This window comes from Anomaloglossus baeobatrachus, chromosome 5 (assembly GCF_048569485.1).
Source record: "Anomaloglossus baeobatrachus isolate aAnoBae1 chromosome 5, aAnoBae1.hap1, whole genome shotgun sequence".
NCBI classification, from domain to species: Eukaryota; Metazoa; Chordata; class Amphibia; order Anura; family Aromobatidae; genus Anomaloglossus; species Anomaloglossus baeobatrachus.
In genome coordinates this window covers 543803076-543827737 of record NC_134357.1, presented here as the reverse complement: position 1 = coordinate 543827737, position 24662 = coordinate 543803076, and the positions used below count along the sequence as shown (strand labels likewise).

Below are 24662 nucleotides of genomic sequence, written 5' to 3'. Positions count from 1 at the left end.
CTTCTAGTCCGTAGGACCCCCATGATGTGTCCTTCGTCCTCAGGGGGAAAACTCTGCTGACTTGCCCTAGGAAGCTTTCTCTAGCAGCTAAGTCCCATATGCTTTATCTTCCCCCTGGTATCTGTTCCTTTTGCAGCTGCCGTGTCTCACTCCTTCCCACGTCCCGGACGCGCAGCCCCTCCTGGCACCAGTACGAGGTCCAACTGAAATCTCCAAGCCCCAGTGTCCAGCCGGTCAAAGTCGATCTGCCGCCCGTCAGCCTGGTGAGGTCTTGACACCCTGTGAAGTTGTTCCCTCCAGCTCAGGCAGACTCTAGCATGGGCCCTGCCTAGCTCAATTCCTGCTGCTCAACTCACTAGACTCTTTCTCCACACATTCTGTAACCCTCTGCTTACTCCTCCCACCTTAGCTCTGTCTCCATGACAACCCTCTACTGTACTTTGTGTTCCTTGTCTAAGGGTACCTTCACACTTTAGCGATGTAGCAGCGATCCGACCAGTGATCTGACCTGGTCAGGATCGCTGCTGCATCGCTACATGGTCGCTGGTGAGCTGTCAAACAGGCAGATCTCACCAGTGACCAGCCCCCAGCCAGCAGCGACGGGCAAGCGACGCTGCGCTTGCACGGAGCCGGCGTCTGGAGGCTGCGGACACTGGTAACTAAGGTAAACCTCGGGTATGGTTAGTTACCAGCTCACACCGCTTAACTTAGCGTGTGCAGGGAGCAGGAGCCGGCACTGGCAACGTGAGAGCTGCGGAGGCTGGTAACGAAGGTAAATATCGGGTAACCACCTTGGTTACCCGATGTTTACCTTGGTTACAGCTTACCGCAGGCTGTCAGACGCCGGCTCCTGCTCCCTTCACATTCAGGATTGTTGCTCTCTCGCTGTCACACACAGCGATGTGTGCTTATCAGCGGGAGAGCAACAATAAAAAAACGAACCATGGCTGTGTGTAACGAGCAGCGATCTCACAGCAGGGGCCAGATCGCTGCTCAGTGTCACACACAGCGAGATCGCTAATGAGGTCACAAAAAACGTGACTCAGCAGCGATCTCGCTGTGTGTGAAGTACCCCTAACTCCTATAGCTGACTAATCTCCCATCTTCCACCACCTGCTGCTTGTTTCTTAGTTCCACTATTCCTATCTTATCCTATTACTAATGCTATGCCTAATCTTATATCTATACCTGGCCCTGCACTATACCCTCTACCGAACACAGCACGAGGGACCAGTACATGCTATACACAGTATTTACAATATATAAAACTACACCAGTGGTGACCGCCAGGTGGAGCTGAACGGCACGCCTGTTCAGCAATGCTATATCTTATCTTTACACTTGCAATACATATTTACACTACCTTTGTAGGAGAGTGCGCTATTCGCCTATCTCCTACAGACCTCCCTCCTTTAAGATCGGCCATTCTCGGCTGATTTTTTTCTCCCTGCAAGACGCGTAGCATCCTGCTATTTTTCAGCATACACATATTACATTCTTACACTTTACAATATACATTTTCGAATATCCCGCTTACCAGGTAGACTTCTGAGCTACCTCAGGACCCTGGGGCTCAACAAAAGAGCTCTTAATACCCAACATACCCCATCATTTTCATTATAAACAACATCTCTTACATTCTACAAGACTTATTTTCCTATTATCCCATTTACTGGGTAGGCTTCAGGCTACCATGGGACCTAGGACTTCAACAAAGACTCAATATATTCCAACACTATGACATGTTAGCATAAACATTTTCATTATACCTACTGGATAGCTGAACAAACCTAGCCCAGCCAGAGAAAAAGAATAACCTGGCCACACGACCGTTAACGCAGCGAGAGTGAGAGTCCGTTTTAGCACGACTCCTGGGCCTGACACCGCTCCCGGTGTCCCCTTTTTTCCAACACTGTTCGGGATCTTGCTGCCTCCTTCCTTGAAGGAGGACAATCTCGACACAAACTGTCCTTTTTGCTGCAGATTCTACCGGCGTCACTCTTTAGCAATGGCGCAACAGGCGCTACACATACCTGGGTCTTTCCGGGCCAGCTAATTCTGCTCTTCCATTCGTACATAAATTGCCGAATGGCAAAATGGAACGCCGACACCACTCCTCCGGAACAACTCCTTCCTGAGTCACTGTGAGGGGACCGGGCCCGAGGCCTTAGGGCTCTCTGACGGGGAGGAAGCCTGCCCAGGCAGGGCAGGTTCAGGGCCTCTGGTGTAGACAGGAGGTGCAGGGCTGACCGCAACTGCAAACCATCCTCTCAGGCTGTTTTCTCGAATATAGCACACCCTATCGCCCAGCCCCAGCCCCTGCTCCCCACACATTGACCCCGCATTCATGTATACGTTGTGGAAAGTCCCCTCTTCAGTGAGGAACCCGTATCCCCGCTCATGATTAAGGTACGTATGTGAACCGCTCAGCAGCAGACCCACCTCCCAGGAAGGGCAATCTGGGCACGAATCCTCCGCTCCCGCCGCTTCTCGTGGATAACTCCCACTTCCCAGGCAGGATCCAAGATGTACTCCTTCCCTTGAGGTAGGTAGGCAGGTGGTGGAGCCTTCTTGGTCAGCAGGTCAGTGTTGCACTGGGCAGCGGCAGTGGTGATGGCACCGGCAGGCGGGGTGGACGTTTCCCTGGCGGTCATCTCGTTCTGAGTATGGCGGCTTAAGCAGACACACTGGAAGTCCTTTCTCCATTCCGGGTGCGGGGAACTTAGTGGGCTCCTCTCTTGCGGCTTGCTGGTCGGGCTTCTCTGTCACCGGTGGCAAGGCAGTCGCAGCAGCAGTGGTCTTGATGGGCAGCTCTTTCTCCTCATCCCCGAGTGGCGACCATGGCCACGGGCTTCAGGTCAGACTCTCTGGAGGGGGTAGGGAGGATATCCATATTGATTGCTCTGTGCTTCCAGTATTCCAGTATTCCAGGGTAAGTCTCTGTTGTAGGCCACGCCTTCATGGGAAGTTTTTTAACCTTTGGCCCTCCCTGAGGCCGGACACAATTTTGTGCATCAGCGCATCCACCATGCCCACGATGGGCGGGTCTTCGCCTGCAGGCGGCAGCGGCCATTTTCTTTAACTTTAGCTGTATACGATCTGCGGCTTGCCATCTCTTCTTCTTTAAGTTTGAAGTGACTAGCCAGGGAGGCCTCTGGCTGTGTAGTCGTGGCAGCTCTGTATTCAAGGCACATCACTGACTTCATCACTTCTTCACTGCTGGGACAGTGTGTGTCAGTATCTTCCTCGGCCGATGCACAAAGAGTCTTCAGGCAAAAGTTGAGATGCATAAAAACTGACATTTATTCACACATAAAAAACACTCCGGACAGCAGATTCCGGCAATCTTGGTGGAGCTGGGGACAACCTGCCCAAACGCGCCCTCTGGTGGGGATATGCCCTAGATACTCCTCTTCTCTGAGCTCCCACTCTCCGGTCAAGCACTCACTGGACCCACACCAGCGGAATAGACCCTGAGGTTGCGTCCACCTCCTTATCTCCGGTGTCCCCTGGTGTTCCGCTCACACTCTCACACTTGCCGCTGCAGGTGTTCCCTGTCTGCTGTCCCGGATCCTTCTCTCCACACACACACAATCTCTCCCTAGATATCCGGCCGACTCCTCCTCCCCGGTGGCAACAGCCGTCCCACCCGACCACTAGGGGGTGCCCTAATACACAAAATCACATACAGTAATAAAATTCAACATTTTTAATAATAACAATGCCGGGTAACTATGCTGAACTAGTAAGGGGTAGGCCCACCCACTACATGCCTCCCCTCTTAAAATCCGAGCCTCCCGGCAAGGCTCTTAACTATAAACATATTAAGACAATAAAACCTTTTAGGTCAGTCCACAACAACGACTCCAGTTCAGCGGCGCTCCCGGTCTGTAGGGGCGCTTAGTGGCGCAGCAGCGCTCCCGGTCTCTACGTAGCGCCCGGAGGCTCAACAGCGCTCCCGGTCTTAGATGGGCGCCCGGAGGCTCAGCAGCGCTCCCGGTCTTTGCTGGAGGGCAACAGGCCCGTAAAACGTTTAACAGAACTTCTGCCGGTTAACAGCACCGGACTTAAACATCAGATGAGCAGTAGGCACTTACTCTTGGGGCCAGGCCCGCTTCCATTCCTCCGCTTGAGCCTGGATGTAGGCCCCCAAAGATTGTCCCGGCTGGCGGCGGATTCTTCTAAAGGACACAGGGGCGTAAGGCGGCTCCACGGGCTCAGCTGCTGCAGCTCCTCGCGGGGGTGATGGCGTCTCGGCCCGGGACGGTGGTGGTGCGGATGGCGACGCGTCTAGCATGATGACCGGCCTGTTGGTAACATTTTGTGTTACCGCTACCACGGATGGAAGCCTCTCCGGGTCAAGGGTCGGTTCAGTCGCTGTTTCCGGGGCAGCAGCCGTGATGCGTCGGTGGTGAGAGGGCTCGGACGGGATCGGTCTGGCATGGCTCCGGCGCCGCTCTTGTTGTTCCTCCCAGTCAATCTCCTGTTGCCACTGCTCCGCTTCCCGGGTGGTTGGCATGCGAGAGACACAAACGGCAAACAGGCCGCGGCTACCTGCGTCCGGCAGGAATTGAACCCTCTCGCCCGGCCACAGGGTATGGAGTCGCTTGGGCAGCCCTTCCACGTCCAGATGAACTCTGTTGTAAAAATAGTCATCCCCGGTCTCTGCTTCTCGGATGAATCCATACCCCTCCTGTTGGTTGAACTTAACAACCACTCCGGTAACAAACTGCTGGGCCAGGTCTTCACGCCAGGACCGGACAGCATCTCCCGGACAAGGGTCTCGGCCAGGAGACGTTCCTGAACTGGGTCAGGCTTCGGGGACGGAGCTCTGGGATACGGTACCGTGGGCGGAACAATGACAGGGTCCCACATAAAGCCCCGGTGATCTTTCTCCAGTATCGGGGCAGCCACTTCACCCGGCTCCGGTACATGACTAGGCGACGGGGCGGCGACATCAAGCTGTGGAACCTCCCACGGGAAGACTGCAACTCCCGGACGGCTTGGCATTGGTGGCGTGGCATAAGTCGCCTTCACTTCCGTGATGGTTCTCCCGGTCTGCGCGTCCCAGGAGGTCTTCCAGGAGACTTTATCCGGGCGTGTAGAACCTCCCGGTCCGATAGGAAGGTCCGCCAACGCTGCCTCACCGGCAGGAGCGAACCTGGGTCGGCCCCGGCCTAGGCTGATTAAAGCCATCGTGGTAGCTAACTCCTCTGGTTGTCCAAAGGTTTCCATCGCTGTCTCTGACAATCTCACTTGTAACGGCGGTGATGTCAATGCTGAGGCTGGGAAGAGTGGAGGCGGGCCTTCGTTTCCCGCTCTTAAACGGACTCCACCCCCAGCCTCACGCATCATCTTGACTCCTCCGCTGAGGTACTTCTTTTTCTTCTTCAATGCCCTGGAGCTGGCGCCTCCCCTCTTTGGGCGGAGTACTCTGTACTTTTTCTTCGGCGCCGGCCAGCCCCAGGCTCTTCTTTTGGCGCCAACTTTTCGCGCCTTTTCTTCTTTACAGATAACGGCCTCCTTGCCGCCATCTTGTACCCGGTCCAACGCTACGGGCACTGTGTTCTCTTCCCACCACGGGACTGGAAATCTTGCATCATGGTCCGGATCCTGTGCTCCGGGCACGACCTGATCTCCCGCTTCTTGGGTCCCCGGCAGGGGACTCGGATCCTGCCGACTACGCCACATGAAGTGACTAGCCAGGGAGGCCTCTGGCTGTGTAGTCGTGGCAGCTCTGTATTCAAGGCACATCCCTGACTTCATCACTTCTTCAATGCTGGGACAGTGTGTGTCAGTATCTTCCTCGGCCGATGCACAAAGAGTCTTCAGGCAAAAGTTGAGATGCATAAAAACTGACATTTATTCACACATAAAAAACACTCCGGACAGCAGATTCCGGCAATCTTGGTGGAGCTGGGGACAACCTGCCCAAACGCGCCCTCTGGTGGGGATATGCCCTAGATACTCCTCTTCTCTGAGCTCCCACTCTCCGGTCAAGCACTCACTGGACCCACACCAGCGGAATAGACCCTGAGGTTGCGTCCACCTCCTTATCTCCGGTGTCCTCTGGTGTTCCGCTCACACTCTCACACTTGCCGCTGCAGGTGTTCCCTGTCTGCTGTCCCGGATCCTTCTCTCCACACACACACAATCTCTCCCTAGATATCCGGCCGACTCCTCCTCCCCGGTGGCAACAGCCGTCCCACCCGACCACTAGGGGGTGCCCTAATACACAAAATCACATACAGTAATAAAATTCAACATTTTTAATAATAACAATGCCGGGTAACTATGCTGAACTAGTAAGGGGTAGGCCCACCCACTACATGTTCATGGGGCCAGGACACGCAGATGCAGCCTCCCACCCCCCCCCACCCCGAACCAAAAGGTCCCAATAACTGGATCACCTATTCAAATAAACTACCATGAACATTTACAGTTACCCCACAGTACAGCATAGAATCCCACAACACACATATCCCCAATAAATCCATCCGATGTTTGATGTATAATTGATAACAGTAACTTACCCTCCTTTCATAAATATTCTTGGAATGCAAAGAACCCTATTTTCTCAATTTTGAGACTGAATGCCGCATAGACTAGCTAGAATAATAGGACGTGTAGGCGTGCTAACATGCTAAGAGGGCGGAATGAGTACAGGAACTAATGCCCATGCGAATAGTCCCTATGCTCATTAGCATGTAATAAAGGATCTTTAAAAATACTTTTTCTAAAGATCACTTTATACAGTATATGTTATTATAGCCTGGGACAGTTAGGCACGGATTAGCAATATTCACTTAGACCTGTCTGTGAGTCTGGGTGCATATTGCACCCGACAGGTTCTCTTTAATTGTATATTTACTCCTTTCCCGTCCCACCGGCACCTGTGATTGGTTGCAGTCAGACACGCCCCCACCCTGAGTGACAGCGTGTCTGACTGATTCCAATCATAGACGCTATGCACGTCTATCATGATCTAAAAATACATAAGTAAAAAGATTGGCATAGAGTCCCCCCATATTATGATATCCAGCACAGATAAAGCCCTGGTGCGGTGGCTATATGGAAATAAGGGTTTAATAACAGCCCACAGCTGCCACTGAGTCCTATATTAGTAATGGGATGCGTTTATGACACCCCCATTACTAATTTGTAAGTGAAAGTGAATAAACAAAAACACCAAAAAAATCCTTTATTTGAGATTAAATACAAAAGCCACCCTCTTTCACTACTTTATTAACCCCCCAAACACCCCTGCAGGTCCAACATAATCCATACGAGTTCCCACGACGATTCCAGCTCTAGACCAAACGGGTGAGTTTTTAAATGCAGCTAACAAAAAATGTGTACACAGTTGTATGCATCTAACAGAGATCAGAAGGAATACCAAAGAAGACCTATTGAATAGTACAAAATAGTCGTTTTTATTATAGTCAGAAAAAAAGATCCCAAACAAATTGACTTACAAAGAGGTACACATAGTAACATATACAGAAAAGGTCAATGGGAAGAGGAAGGTAGTGGAATTAATGATCCTGCATACGATTGTGGACAGAAAAATAACTGGACATGGGTACAAAGGGATGGAAGTAAGATGTACCACGGTGCATAGAGAACAGAAAAACACCTATAGGCATAATAATGTGTAAATATACAATTGCAAAAATCGCTGCAATAGTTAAACAGGTGATAAAATGTATCCAGAAATACATGCACCGTGGAAATGGAAAATCACCAAACCTTACCCATAGTAATGCTCCAAGACCTATACATTCAATGTTTCGTGCCATTGCTAGCACTTCCTCATGGGGTATATGGTTGCCGATTCCAGCACTGCTACATCTGAAGTCACAGAGTGCTATCATGGCACATGACTGCCCATTGCGAGGTTCAGGCAGAGAATGAATGAGCTGCACCATCAGTGGTGACATCACTCAGGTTATTTGCAGTCACAGTGGGAGGTTCCCATGAACCTCCACCTGTGAGCACAGGTAACCTGACTTCGGGTGACCTAAGTGACCTTTTTATCCTAAGAGATGCAGAATTGGTGCTGAATTTTTTACACTATATTCCTGCACCTACTCTGCACCTCCTGACAAAAAGCAAGGAGTAAGGACAGGACTCAGCACCAATTCCAGGATAGAAAAAATATAAATCCAACGAAAAATATATAAAAGTGTAGAAACTTTATTCAACGATTAAAAATCCAAGAAAAACATCATCGATTCCATGAAAACATCATGGCTTGACGCATTTCGGACAGTTGGAATGTAGACAAGTCCTTAAACATAAGGCTTATGATTAAGGACTTATCTACATTCCAATCGATGATGTTTTTCTTGGATTTTTAATCGTTGAATAAAGTTTCTACACTTTTATATATTTTTCGTTGGATTTATATTTTTTCTATCCTGGAATTGGTGCTGAGTCCCGTCCTTACTCCTTGCTATTGCTTCTACGGACCTGCCTGTCCAGTGGACATCCTGCATCCCATCTGAACTGAGCGGATACATATAAGGGTGAGCTGAATTTTTTTTTTTCTTCGTCCTCCTGACAAAAAACCTGCATCACTACCACATCATACTACTTGCTGGGTTTTTTTTGCCAGGAGGTGTAGATTGGGTGCATGAATATGGTATATAAATTTCATCACCAAATTTGCATCTCCTGGCCCAAAAATGCAAAAAAAATGTTTTGACACCGTTTCAGTGGCATTTTTCTTCCAGGAGGTGAAAATTTGGTGCTGAAATGTCTGCAATAGATTTTAGCACCAAATGCTTTGCATCTCTTGGCAGAAAAAAACGTTGCTTTTATTTTCCATTTTTGGGCCAGGAGATGCGGTATGATGTTTTGTTGGGGTTTTTTTTGCCAGAAGGTATAAATTGGGTGCAGGAATATGGTGTAAACATTTCAGCACCAATTTTGCATCTCTTGGCAAAATAAGAATTATTCTTACCGTTAATTCGGTTTCTAGGACCTTCCACGACAGCATAGGAGGTTGTCTCTCCACGCCCTAATTGGGACAGGAAGTACAAGAGGTTTAAAAGGACCCTCCCACTTCCCATAGCCAGTGTCTTACAAAGAACCCATAGCATATGAGAAGTACAACATATCCAGGAATATATGAATACAAAAAAGGGAGGGAATTACCTGCTGTCGTGGAAGGTCCTAGAAACCGAATTAACGGTAAGAATAATTCTTATTTCTCTAGTCCCTTCCACGACAGCATAGGAGGAATACCAAAGAATTGATACCTAGGGGGGGACCACAGCCTACAGGACCTTCCTGCCAAAAGCCAAATCCCTGTTGGAATCCAGATCCAAACGATAATGCTTCGTGAAAGTATGGAGGGAAGACCACGTAGCCGCCTTGCAGATCTGCTCAGGAGAAGCCCCTGCCCATTCAGCCCAGGAGACAGAGGTAGCCCTGGTGGAGTGCGCCGTAAATCCGGTAGGCGGAGAGAGACGCTGAGCGAGGTAGGCGTCTCTAATTGCCCGCACAATCCAGTTGGCGACGGTACTCTTAGCCACCTTCCTGCCCTTATTGCGACCAAAGGGCTGGATAAATAGGTTATGATCAAGACGCCAAGAAGCAGTAACCTCCAGGTAGTGCAACACTGTCCGACGAACGTCCAAAGAATGAAACACTTCCTCACCCGGAGTCCGAGGATGCTCACAGAAGGAAGGCAGGATGATGGACTGAGAACGGTGAAAATCCGAAACCACCTTGGGAAGGAAGGAAGGATCCAGCTGAAAAACAATGCTGTCATCTCTGACGGTCAGGTAAGGCTCCCGAATAGACAAAGCCTGAAGTTCCCTGACTCTACGAGCAGACGTAATAGCCACAAGAAAAGCAGTCTTGTGAGAAAGAGAACGAATGTTACAGGAGGACAGTGGCTCAAAGGGTGATAGAGAAAGTCCGGTAAGGACCACATTGAGATCCCAGCGAGTCGTCAGGACCCTCTGACGTGGACAGAGCCTACTAGCGGACACAAAGAACCGGCGGATCCAGCGATGATCTGCGCCAGAGCCGTGTCAAAGACTGCACTGAGTGCTGATACCTGAACCTTCAGGGTGCTAGGCCGAAGGCCTAAGTCCAATCCACTCTGGAGGAAGTCTAGAATCTGCGCAACATTAGGCCGGAGTGGGTCAGGAGGCCGAGAACCACACCAGGAGGAAAATCTCTTCCAGATTTTGTTGTAAATACTATTAGTCACTGGTTTACGGTTCTTCTGTAGGGTAGCCACAACTTTGTCAGATAGTCCTTGGGCCTTTAGTGCCCGGACCTCAGAAGCCAGGCAGCCAATTTGAGTTTCTGGGGATCCGGATGGAAAATCGGACCCTGGGATAGTAAACTGGGGTCTGAACCCAAGAGGACTGGTCCGTCTATCCCGAGAGTCATGATCAGGCTGTACCAACTCCTCCGAGGCCACAGCGGGGCTACCAGGACAGTTGTGACCCCATCGTCTCTGATCTTCCCCAGGGTCCGTGCGAGAAGAGGAAGAGGGGGGAAAGCGTAGGCGAGGCAAAAGGACCAATCGTGGCAGAAGGCGTCCACCCCCAACGCCTTGTCCCGAGGGTTCAGGGAGAAATATGTTGCGACCTTGCGATTTCCTGCTGAAGCAAAGAGGTCCACTTCTGGAGTACCCCACCTTGCCACCAGAGAGCAGAACACCGCCTGATCCAGACTCCATTCCCCCGGATGAACATCCTGACGACTCAGGAAATCTGCCTGAAGATTTAGTGAGCCCTTTAGATGGACTGCAGAAAGGGATAGCAGGGATTGTTCTGCCCATTGAAAGATCCGGGAGGACACCGACTTCAGGGCGCCTGATCGTGTACTGCCCTGATGGCGGAGATGTGCCACTGTTGTGACATTGTCTGAGTATACCAGGACGTGAGAGTCCCGGACGAGATCCTGAGCCGCAAGGAGGGCTTCCCTGACTGCCCTGAGCTCCCGGTAGTTGGAGGATTGGGAGCTGACATAAGGACTCCAGACCCCCTGAAATGGGGAGTTTGCCACCATAGCACCCCAGCCCCGCAGGCTGGCATCTGTGGTCAGTGTAACCAGGGGTGCCTGAGTCCAGGCAACCCCCACCTGCAGGTTGTTGGGCCGCAGCCACCAGAGAAGGGATGAGGAGACTGTCCCCGAGAGGCGAAACCGTCTGTTTAGGGATGACGGGAGTCTGTCCCAATGCGCCAGGATATGATCCTGGAGACACCGAGAATGGGCCTGAGCCCACCTGACTGAGGGAATGCAGGATGTCATAGAACCCAGAGCCGACATAGCCGCTCGAAGCGTCGGGCGAGCCTGACTGCGAAGCTTTGATATTTTGGCTAACAGAGCTACCCTGTGGCCCTCCGGGAGAAAAGACGCCTGCCGGTCGGAGTCCAGCAGCACTCCGAGAAACTGCTGAGTGGAGGAGGGGTTTAACTGTGATTTTTTGAGATTGGGAATCCATCCCAGGGACCGAAGGATTCCTAAAGACTTTTCCACATGGCTCCGGAGGGTCGGAGCAGAGGGAGCCATGAGAAGAAAGTCGTCCAAATATGGAACCAGACAGATACCCTGCAATCGTATGAAGGCGACCACCTCTGCCATGATCTTTGAAAAGATCCTTGGAGCCGAGGAGATCCCGAAGGGAAGTACATTGAATTGGAAATGAAGCACTTCCTCCCCGTGAAGAACCGCAAACCTGAGGTATTGCCTGTGACCCGGATGGACGGGCACATGGAAGTAGGCGTCCTTCAAGTCTATAGAGGCCATCTGGTGGTGTAGACCTATCAGGGGGATAGCCGATTTTACTGACTCCATCTTGAACCGCCGGTATCTGACCTTTCGGTTGAGACGCTTTAGATTGATTATTATCCGAACGTCGCCAGACGGCTTCTTGACAAGGAAGAGGCGGGAGTAGTGTCCTATCCCTTCTTCCTGACTCGGGACTGGGGAAACGACCCCCGAGTGCATTAGCTCTAGAATCTTTGCGTACAACAGAGCCTGTGAAACCTGCGACGCCAGAGCTGTGACTCGGAGACCCGGAAGAGGAGGGGAGATGAATTCTATTAGGAGACCCTCTGAGACGATCTTCAGAACCCATTGGCAGGAGGTTATGGACCGCCACTGGGGAAGAAACGCCGAGAGTCGTCCCCCCACTCGAGCCAAGTCACTGTTTGTCCTGCTGAGGACGTTGTTGATGTGGAGGGATGAGGATGTTTCTCCCTCTACCCTTAGGATAGCTCCACCGGCCCGCCTTCCCTTTTCCTCTGGGTTGGGAGGCCGGAGGCAGTGAGGGACGAAAGGACCGCTTCCTGGTGGGTCTAGGATCAGGTAAGGCCTTACGATCAGTCGCCTTGTCCAGAATATCATCCAGGGCAGGCCCAAACACCAAATCCCCTTTAAACGGAAGGGAGCAAAGCCTCATTTTTGAGGTGGAGTCTCCACTCCAGGCCTTAAGCCAGAGGGCACGTCTGGCAGAGTTAGATAGAACCGAGGTCCTGGCCGCCAGGCGGACTGATTCCACCGAGGTATCTGCCAAAAAACTGGTAGCCTTCATAAGTAAGGGAAGGGATTCCAGCAACTCCTCCCGAGGGGTACCTTGGGAAATATGAGCCTCCAACTGGTCTAACCACTTAAGTAGGGACCTGGATACACAAGTAGAGGCAATGTTAGCCTGAATGGAAGAAGACGATGCCTCCCAGGATCGCTTCATTAGGCCTTCTACCTTCCTATCCATCTGATCCTTAAGTTGGGAAGTATCTTCAAAGGGAAGCGCCGTTTGTTTAGCTACCCTAGCCACCTGTACATCTACTTTTGGGACCTCCCAATGTAACCCAGAAGGTTCTAGAGGAAACCGGCGTCTAGGGTCACTCCGTACCCGCCTCTCAGGAAATTCCCATTCCTGAGAGACAATATCCAGAATATTGGCATGAACCGGAAACCCTAATTGTTTGACTGTTTTCAGGCCAGCGAACATTTCATCCTGGATAGAGGGAAGAGACTGTACTTCCTCTAACCCCATAGTACTCCGAACCGCCCCAATAAGATCCCCCAAATCTTCTGAGGGAAAAAGAAAGGACTGGTCAGACCTCCCAGAGGGAAATCCTTCATCAGGACCCTCTGAGGCGGAATCAGCGTCCTCATGATCAGACGGGGCTGACTGGAGTTTCCTTTTCTTTGGAGAAGAGGGGCCAGGAGCAGGGAGGGAGGCTAGTGAGGCCTGAATCTCCTGTTTCATCATGGACCGCAACTCGTCTACCAGGGACGGTTGTTCGGCCCTAACAATCTGGTCCGTACACTGTTGGCAAAGCTTCTTATCCCAGACTGCAGGGAGCTTCTTTATACAGACTGGACATTTTTTAATCTTTTCATATCTGTCAGGTCTATCCGGTTTATCGGACTTCTCAGACTTCTCAGACTTCTCAGACTTTTCATTTTTGTCAAGTTTCTTAGTGGCCTTGTCCTCCTGGAAAACACAGACCAGAAAAGCCATAAAATATCCGCCTGAGACCTATGCATGAGGGACCATCCCCCTCCGTACTTACTGTGGCAGGGGGCACACTGGGCTCTGCAGATGCAGCTGCAGGGGAAGACATGACAGGGAGCACAGCCGAATCTCTTACCATGAATCTGACGTCTTCGCGGCAGCCCTTATGCAGAAGGGCCTGCCCCCCCAGTGACAGCTAACGTTCCCCGCCTCCTGCATCCGGTCCCGGACAGGCCGAGTCAGTGTCGGCGTGTCCTCCACGCTGCCTCCGCGACCGGAAGTGCTCAAACCGGAAGTTCGCTAGACCGGAAGTCCCGCCCACGGTAGCACTTCCGGATCGCTCCAGCAGCGTGCATGCAGGAAGCGGCCGGTGGCTCAGGGAGGACGCCGGCCGGGGAGCTCCACAGCCTGCATCACCCCAGAGGAGTTCCGGAAGGCTGGAGCAGCGGTCCCCCACAGCGTGAGGGAACAGCAAGGGAGGAGCGGCGAAGGCCCGACCGATACTGTCCGGCTTAAGGTAAGAGGGGAAAAAAAAAAAATGTATACTGTAGTTCGCCGGCCACCACAGCATAGGAGAAAAAGAAAACCTCTCCATGCCCCATGGGGACAGGAAAGACACTGGCTATGGGAGGTGGGAGGGTCCTTTTAAACCTCTTGTACTTCCTGTCCCAATTAGGGCGTGGAGAGACAACCTCCTATGCTGTCATGGAAGGGACTAGAGAAAAAAGAAGTTTTCTGCCAGGAGATGGAGGTCTGTGACCCTGAGTATATTGCGGTCCCTTGAGGTCAAGTTAGCTGCGGTCATAGGTGGATGCCGTGGGAACCTCCAGCTGTGCCCGCAACTAATCTGAGTGATGTCACCGCTGATTGCGTGGCATATTCATTGTTGTGGGACCTTGTGTAGATTACGTTGGACCTGAAGGGGTATTTTTGGCGTTAATAAATTGGTGAAAGAGGGTGTTATTGTCTCTTATTCCAAATAAAGGATTTTTTGAGTGTTTATGTTTATTTCTTTTTACTTACAGATTAGTAATGGGGGTCTCATAGATGCCTCCCATTACTAATTTAGGGCTTAGTGGCAGCTCTGGGCTGCCATTATCCCCTTATTACCCCGATTACCACCGCAAAAGCTGCGGTTCCTCTTAGGTTGATATACAGCCAAGATAAGCGCATAGCTGGGACCTGCAGCCTGTAGCCATGGGCTTCATCTGTGTTGGGTATCGTAGTATGGGGGACCCTACACCAATTTTTTTTTATTTTTTTCTTACTGTACACATAGTGTCTATGATTGGAAGAAGTCAGCTGACACACTGACACTCAGGGTGGGGGCGTTTTTTACTGCAACCAATCACAGGCGCCAATGGGTGGGAAAAACAGTGAATATGCATGAGCCTAATGAGAGGCCTCGGAAGTGAACGGGTGACCGCGTGAGCAGTTACAGCCGCACCAAAGCCTTGCTAAGTATCGTGCCAATTGCTTTATTATTTTCCCTTTTTTTTTATTACCTTTTATTTATTTATTATTTTATTAGTGCCGGATATGGATCTTTAGCCAGAATTCCTTGAGAATTCCTGGCCTGGCACTCAGGTACGTTTGAAACCACGTGGAATCAGACTTTTATAGTCCAGGTCCACCCATAACTAGTTATTACATATGAATGGATTCGCAACTAATCCCCCTTTTACTCCTCTTTGGTCAGACCTCATCTGGAATATTGTGTACAGTTCTGGGCACAACATTTAAAAAAAAGACATCAACAAACTGGAGCAAGTTCAGAGAAGAGTGACCAGAATGGTGACTGGTCTGCAAACCATGTCTTATGAGGAACGGTTACAGGATTTAGGATTGTTTAGCTTGCAAAAGAAAAGACTGAGAGGAGACAAATATCTTAAAGGCTGTCACACTGTAGCGGGATCAGTTTTATTCTCATTTTCAGAAGGAAAGACTAGAAGCAATGGGATGAAATTGATGGGGAGGAGACACAGATTAGATATTAGAAACATTTTTTTGACAGTGAGAGTGATCAACGAGTGGAACAGGCTGCCACAAGAGGTGGTGAGTTCCCCTTCAATGGAAGTCTTTAACACTAGAAGACCCAGAAATTTCGAGCTCCCCCCTGAAGTCCCGAAAGAGGGTCAAATGACCCTTAGTCCAAACTGAATAGAACTAACTAGAAACTAAATGGCTAAATTCAATGGAAAACAACAACCTCCTGTGGTGCGACAGTAATGGCCTTAATTACAGAACAAAAGACGGTGATTATAGGATGTTAGTTAAAATCCTTCAGGTCATTCGACCCGTCTCTGGGTTCCAAAGGTAGAAATGTTAAATGACCCCTCTCTGGGACTTCTAGTGTTAAAAAGAGGTTGGACAGACATCTGTCTCGGATGATTTAGTGAATCCTGCTTTGAGCAGGGGGTTGGACTAGATGACTCAGGAGGGCCATTCCAACTCTAATATTCTATGATTCATGTTGAGAATGTAGATCTTGTTAAACACTAAAAATTTAACATGGGAGAAATCTTTTCCATGTTCAGAATAAGGGAAATGTTTTAACCAAAAATAGTACCTTCTTAGGCCTCATTCACACGAAAGTATTTTGTTTGCCAATGCCAGGAGAGGAACTTGCAGAGAAAAAAACTATAATTGAAAGATTTACACTTGTTCTGTGTTTTAGAGGAACTCTTGGTTTTGGCATACAAATACTGATGAAATACTGGTAAAAAATACTGATGTGTGACTGAACCATTTATTATCAGTTCTGTTCATTTTTATTGATAATGACATTTACATTCTTTAGACCATATTTCGTTTTTCTTTCCTCTTTTTTCTTTGGTTGAGGTTTGGTGTGTACAAACCAAAGAATTTCATCACAAACTGTCAGAAACCGTCTCTGGGAAGCTCATCTGCTGCTCATCATCATCAACACGGTCTCGACAAGACTGCAGTTCGTCAGCATAATATTCAATGGCCAGAGCACATTGAGGTGTTCTGTTCAAGGATGAATCCTGGTTTTCACTATACAGGGCAGATATCAGATGGTAAATAGTGGTCAAATACTGACTGCTTTTTCTGACCTCGTGGACTCTTCCAATTCTGTATAACTGCTCATCTTAGAGTGGCCTTTTATTGTGGCCAGCCTAAAGCACACCTGTGCAATAATCATGTTATCTAATATCAGCAACTTGATACGCAACACCTGTGAGTAGGATTATCTTAGCAAAGGAAAACTGCTCACTAACACACGGTGTCACACTTGCGATTGCCTCGCGTGTATCTCGCGTTGCATCACCCGGCACGGACTCGCGCTCTCCGCACAGGAGTATCCAGCTGCATAGAGATACATGCAACCGACCCACTCCTGTGAGGAGAGTGTGAGTCCGTGATGGGTGATGCACTGCGAAACTCACACGACATACTCGCGAGGCAATCGCAAGTGTGACACCGGCCTTAGACAAATTTGTGAACAATATATTTTCGAGAAAAAGGTCTTCTGTGTTTAGATTAGAGCAGGGGTTTCAAACACACAGCCTGTTGGCCCCTGAGGCTACTTCTTGCGGCCCACAGACCCTGTGATGATTGCAGTCATATGCAGGGGGCCGGCGCTCTTTTACTTCAGCTGAATCATTTGCAGTCTCGCACAGCAGAGGTCTCTGCACTATACCAATGGCAGCCAACGGCCAATCAGAGGCAAGCACGTGATGTCCGGCAGCTGCCATTGGTATAGTGCAGAGACCTCCTTTGCACGGCACTGCAAATGATTTAACTGAAGTAAATTGTTGACAGTGACGGCCTATTGCACAGGACCACGATAGTCACACGGTCTACAGGCCTGCGGGCTACGAGAAGCAGGTAAGAGGACACCAAGGGAACAGAGGAAAGGTGCGAAGAGCAGGTGAGTATATGATTTTTTTTTTTAATGCAGAACGGGGGACACATATACCAAGGCTGGGAACCCATATATACCAGCTGGAGGCCCATATATACAAGCACAGGGCCCAGGCTGGAGGCCCATATACAGTTAGGTCCAGAAATATTTGGACAGTGACACAATTTTCGCGAGTTGGGCTCTGCATGCCACCACATTGGATTTGAAATGAAACCCCTACAACAGAATTCAAGTGCAGATTGTAACGTTTAATTTGAAGGTTTGAACAAAAATATCTGATAGGAATTGTAGGAATTGTACACATTTCTTTACAAACACTCCACATTTTAGGAGGTCAAAAGTAATTGGACAAATAAACCAAACCCAAACAAAATATTTTTATTTTCAATATTTTGTTGCGAATCCTTTGGATGCAATCACTGCTTTAAGTCTGGAACCCATGGACATCACCAAACGCTGGGTTTCCTCCTTCTTAATGCTTTGCCAGGCCTTTACAGCCGCAGCCTTCAGGTCTTGCTTGTTTGTGGGTCTTTCCGTCTTAAGTCTGGATTTGAGCAAGTGAAATGCATGCTCAATTGGGTTAAGATCTGGTGATTGACTTGGCCATTGCAGAATATTCCACTTTTTTGCACTCATGAACTCCTGGGTAGCTTCGGCTGTATGCTTGGGGTCATTGTCCATCTGTACTATGAAGCGCCGTCCGATCAACTTTGCAGCATTTGGCTGAATCTGGGCTGAAAGTATATCCCGGTACACTTCAGAATTCATCCGGCTACTCTTGTCTGCTATGTCATCAATAAACACAAGTGACCCAGTGCCATTGAAAGCCATGCATGCCCATGCCATCACGTTGCCTCCACCATGTTTTACAGAGGATGTGGTGTGCCTTGGATCATGTGCCGTTCCCTTTCTTCTCCAAACTTTTTTCTTCCCATCATTCTGGTACAGGTTGATCTTTGTCTCATCTGTCCATAGAATACTTTCCCAGAACTGAGCTGGCTTCATGAGGTGTTTTTCAGCAAATTTAACTCTGGCCTGTCTATTTTTGGAATTGATGAATGGTTTGCATCTAGATGTGAACCCTTTGTATTTACTTTCATGGAGTCTTCTCTTTACTGTTAACTTAGAGACAGATACACCTACTTCACTGAGAGTGTTCTGGACTTCAGTTGATGTTGTGAACGGGTTCTTCTTCACCAAAGAAAGTATGCGGCGATCATCCACCACTGTTGTCATCCGTGGATGCCCAGGCCTTTTTGAGTTCCCAAGCTCACCAGTCAATTCCTTTTTTCTCAGAATGTACTCGACTGTTGATTTTGCTACTCCAAGCATGTCTGCTATCTCTCTGATGGATTTTTCTTTTGTTTCAGCCTCAGGATGTTCTGCTTCACCTCAATTGAGAGTTCCTTAGACCGCATGTTGTCTGGTCACAGCAACAGCTTCCAAATGCAAAACCACACACCTGTAATCAACCCCAGACCTTTTAACTACTTCATTGATTACAGGTTAACGAGGGAGACGCCTTCAGAGTTAATTGCAGCCCTTAGAGTCCCTTGTCCAATTACTTTTGGTCCCTTTAAAAAGAGGAAGCTATGCATTACAGAGCTATGATTCCTAAACCCTTTCTCCGATTTGGATGTGAAAACTCTCATATTGCAGCTGGGAGTGTGCACTTTCAGCCCATATTATATATAAAATTGTATTTCTGAACATGTTTTTGTAAACAGCTAAAATAACAAAACTTGTGTCACTGTCCAAATATTTCTGGACCTAACTGTACATCAAGCTGGGGTCCCATATACACCAGGATGGGACCCAGGCTGGGGGCTCATATATACCAGCATGAGCGCCCATATATAACAGCATGGGACCCAGGCTGGGGCCCCATATATACCAGCATGGGGCCTAGGGTAGGGGCCCATATATACTAGCATGGAGCCCAGGCTGGGCATCCATATACACCAGAATGGGGCCCATATACACCAGGCTGGGAGTCCATATACACCAGGATGGGGACATACTAGATATACTAGGATGGGGGACATTACTACATCATGAAGGGGGAGCAAAACATGTCTTTATAGGATTTAGAAAGCTGCAAGGACCTGTACATGAGACATAAACATGTCAATGTTGCATCATGGTCCATGTGTGAGGAGCCTTTATACAGTGTGGGAGCTAATTTAGGGGTCATTATACAGCGTGGGAGCTAATAAGGAGGCTGTCATATACTGTGTGGACTACTTTGGGGGCCCTAATACTGTGTGGGGGCTACTATTGAAGCTATTATACAATGTGGGGGCTGCTGTGGGAACAATTAATCAGTGTGTCAGCTACTGTGGTGGCCATTATACAGTGTGTGGACCACTGTTTTGGGGTAACTGTAGGCCCATCATACTGTGTATAGGGAGCTATGGGTACATCATACTGTGTATAGCAGACCTGGGCAAGGGGCGGCCCGCGGGCCACATCCGGCCCGCCTACTCTCTGTGACCGGCCCGCCTTGTTCAGGGCGTCCTTGCTGGCCGGTCACTGATGAGGGCAATCTGACCTGTTGTCCGGAGCTCCAGGCTCCGGGAGGCGCGTGGTCAGATTGCCCTCATCACACGCTGCGTGCCGGCAGGGAACAGAGGACAGATCTTGCCGCGCCGCACAGTGCAGCAGCAGAATGCAGGAATCTCTCCTCTGTTCCCTGCCCGACACTTTTCTCTGTGACACACGCGCGCCCTGATATCGTTAGTACAGCGCGCGTGTGTCATTTGAAAAGTTCCCGCCCGGCAGGAGAAGAAGCTGCAGAGGCGGGGGCTGGTACGGAGAGATGCAGCGGCGGGGGCTCCTAAGAAAACAGCATCGGCGCAGCCTGGCCATGTGAAGGAGAAGCTGCTCAGCGGGGGGGCTCATACGGAGGAGCCTGGGGAGGGGACGATAAGAAGAGAGGTGAGTGGTTACTTCTAGTAACCTGCGGGGACAATGGGGGTGGGGGGGGAGGGGGTGTAGTGGTGTAGTTTTATAGGTGTGTAGTGGTGTAGTATAATACAGGTGTATATAGGTGTGTAATATAATTCTACACCCCTATCTACACCTGTATTATACTACACCACTACACCCCTATATACACCTGTATTATACTACACCACTACACCCCTATATACACCTGTATTATGCTACACCCCTACATACACCTGTATAATACAGGTGTATATGGGGTGTAGTGGTGTAGTATAATACAGGTGTATATAGGGGTGTAGTGGTGTAGTATATTACAGGTGTATATAGGGGTGTAGTGGTGTAGTATAATACAGGTGTATCTAGGGGTGTAGTATAATACAGGTGTATATAGGGGTGTAGTGGTGTAGTATACAGGTGTATATAGGGGTGTAGTATAATACAGGTGTATATAGGGGTGTAGTGGTGTAGTATATTACAGGTGTATATAGGGGTGTAGTGGTGTAGTATAATATATATATATACTACACCACACCACTACACCCCTATATACACCTGTATTATACTACACTACTACACCCCTATATACATCTGTATTATACTACACCACTACACCCCTATATACACCTGTATTATGCTACACCCCTATATACACCTGTATAATACAGGTGTATATGGGGTGTAGTGGTGTAGTATAATACAGGTGTATATAGGGGTGTAGTGGTGTGGTGTAGTATATTACAGGTGTATATAGGGGTGTAGTGGTGTAGTATAATACAGGTGTATATAGGGGTGTAGTGGTGTAGTATATTACAGGTGTATATAGGGGTGTAGTGGTGTAGTATAATACAGGTGTATATAGGGGTGTAGTGGTGTAGTATATTACAGGTGTATATAGGGGTGTAGTGGTGTAGTATATTACAGGTGTATATAGGGGTGTAGTGGTGTAGTATATTACAGGTGTATATAAGGGTGTAGTGGCGTAGTATAATACATTGTGTAGTATATAGGAGTGTAGTATAACACAGGTGTATAAAAGGGTGTAGTATAATACAAGTGAAGTATATAGGGGTGTAGTGATGTAGGTTATCACAGGTGTAGTATATAGTGATGTAGTATATTACAGGTGTATATAGGGATGTAGTGGCGTAGTATATTACAGGTGTATATAGGGGTGTAGTGGTGTAGTATATTACAGGTGTATATAGGGGTGTAGTGGCGTAGTATATTACAGGTGTATATAGGGGTGTAGTGGTGTAGTATATTACAGGTGTATATAGGGGTGTAGTGGTGTAGTATATTACAGGTGTATATAGGGGTGTAGTGGTGTAGTATATTACAGGTGTATATAGGGGTGTAGTGGCGTAGTATATTACAGGTGTATATAGGGGTGTAGTGGTGTAGTATATTACAGGTGTATATAGGGGTGTAGTGGTGTAGTATATTACAGGTGTATATAGGGGTGTAGTGGTGTAGTATATTACAGGTGTATATAGGGGTGTAGTGGTGTAGTATATTACAGGTGTATATAAGGGTGTAGTGGCGTAGTATAATACATTGTGTAGTATATAGGAGTGTAGTATAACACAGGTGTATAAAAGGGTGTAGTATAATACAAGTGAAGTATATAGGGGTGTAGTGATGTAGGTTATCACAGGTGTAGTATATAGTGATGTAGTATATTACAGGTGTATATAGGGGTGTAGTGATGTAGTATATAGTGGTATAGTATATAGAGGTGTTTATTACAGGAGTAGTGTATAGTGATGTAGTATATTACAGGTGTATATAGTGGTATAGTATATATAGGTGTAGTTTATTACAGGTGTAGTGTATAGTGATGTATATTACAGGTGTAGTATGTGGTGGGTGTAGTGATGTAGTATATAGGGATTGTGTGTGTATGTATACATTGTGTGTATGTGTATATATATTATATACACACACAGTATATATGCATGTGTGTGTGTATGTATGTATGTATGTATATATATATATATGTATGTATATGTAGAATGTAGATTATACATTATATTTATATATTATATATTATACATTAGTGCATGCCCTCATCATCCCCCGCCTCGACTACTGCAACCTCCTGCTCTCTGGCCTCCCTTCCAACACTCTTGCACCCCTCCAATCTATCCTAAACTCTGCGGCCCGCTTAATCCACCTCTCCCCTCGCTACTCCCCAGCCTCGCCACTCTGCCAATCCCTTCACTGGCTTCCCATCGCCCAACGACTCCAGTTCAAAACACTAACCATGACATACAAAGCCATCCACAACCTGTCTCCTTCCTACATCTGTGACCTAGTCTCCCGGTACCTACCTGCACGCAACCTCAGATCCTCACAAGATCTCCTTCTCTGCTCCTCTCTTATCTCCTCTTCCCACAATCGTGTACAAGATTTCTCCTGTGCATCCCCCATACTCTGGAACGCTCTACCTCAGCACATCAGACTCTCCACTACCGTGGAAAGCTTCAAGAGGAACCTCAAGACCCATCTCTTCCAACAAGCCTACAACCTACAACAACCCTCATCCAGTCACCACCGCGCAACCAGCTCTGTCCTCACCTATTGTACCATCACCCATTCCCTGTAGACTGTGAGCCCTCGCGGGCAGGGTCCTCTCTCCTCCTGTACCAGTCTGTTATGTACTGTTAATGATTGTTGTACGTATACCCTCTTTCACTTGTAAAGCGCCATGGAATAAATGGCGCTATAATAATAAATAATAATAATAGACGAGCTCTACATTGGGGGACATTATTATCGGGGGACGTTAAGTGGACACTTAAGAACCATTATTGTTATAGGGGCACTCAGTGTATTGTGACCGTCACAGGCACACTGGGGGCTCTATTACTTTGTAAGAGGAATGTGTGAGCACTTCTCTAGGGGACTTACACAAGGCATTAATATTTTCTAGGGTGCAATTCTATCATCTAGAGGGGACTAAGGAGGCATTTTACCATGTAAAGGGCACAGTGGTATCATTAATATGTGAGGGGGGCACAGTGGTGGCATTAGTATGTGGGGGGCATAGTGGTGGCCTTATTATTTGGGGGCATAGTGGGTGCATTAGTATGTGGGGGGCAAAGTGGTGGCATTAGTATGTGGGGGGCACAGTGGAGGCATTATTACCATGTGGGGGCACAGTGGAGGCATTAGTATGTGGGGGGCACAGTGGAGGCATTAGTATGTGGGGGGCACAGTGGTGGCATTATTGCCATGTGGGGGCATTAGTATGTGGGGGGCACGGTGCTGGCATTAGTATGTGGGGGACACAGTGGTGGCATTAGTATGTGGGGGTCACAGTGGTGGCATTAGTATGTGGGGGCAGTAGTATGTGGGAGGCACAGTGGTGGCATTAGTATGTGGGAGCAGTAGTATGTGGGGGGGCACAGTGGTGGCATTAGTATGTGGGAGTAGTATGTGGGGGGGGCACAGTGGTGGCATTAGTATGTGGGGGTCATTACTATGTGGGGCAGTAAGAGGAGTCAGTTTTTGTGCCACATAGCAGGTGCAGTAATAGGGACACATACAACAGCAGTGGCTCAGTATTGGGGTGACGGCAGGATGAGGAGTTTGTGCAGGTTGGGATTAGATGGGGTTCGGTGCCGGAAGTGTGAGGAGTCAAATGTGTCTTTGTTGTAATTTCTGTAGACGACTTGTGGCTGGAAGAAGTTGTCATGTCGGTCTGGGCCAGATGGAAAACACAGAAAAGGTGAACAACTCCATCCGAAAGAACGTCAGCTGTAAGTCACCATCTATAACTGCACTGGGATCTCTTGTATGTGCTGCAGCACCGATATTTACCACTATATAGTCACCATATAGCGGTAATATCAGTGTCATCTGCTGAGGTTCCACTATACCCACGATTAGTCTGCGCCACCGTACTTATCATGGTTACCTGGTTAGGGGCCCACTCAGATATTTCGCTGAACCCTTAGCTATGCCACTGGCTCTGCTACATTCACACTGTAAACCCCTCCTGACCCCACACATAACCTTCCCCTCATCCAGCACCATGACACCCAGCACAGCAGAGTCCTGCATACACTGAGGAGCTGATCATGTGACCCCTGACTCCTCCCCTCCATGTGACATCATCACAGGTCCTGGAAGCACAGAGCAGCCAAATAGTGTGCGGGATGAGTCTAGAATGTACTGGCTGCTTCCAGGTTAGTGGGCGTGGCGATATGGTTTCCTGTCCACTATAATCATGCAGGCTCCGCCCCCTGCACCCCCACATCTGGAGCTGTTACCCCCTTCCCCTACTTCTACTATAATAAGCTTTACGCCCACGTGGACTTAGAGAAACAA

At 48.7% G+C, this 24662-nt stretch overlaps 1 pseudogene; it reads left to right on the top strand.

The window, feature by feature from the left end:
• The window catches only part of LOC142312946 (uncharacterized), a 198170-nt pseudogene that overhangs the window by 13891 nt on the left and 159617 nt on the right, over window positions 1-24662 (top strand).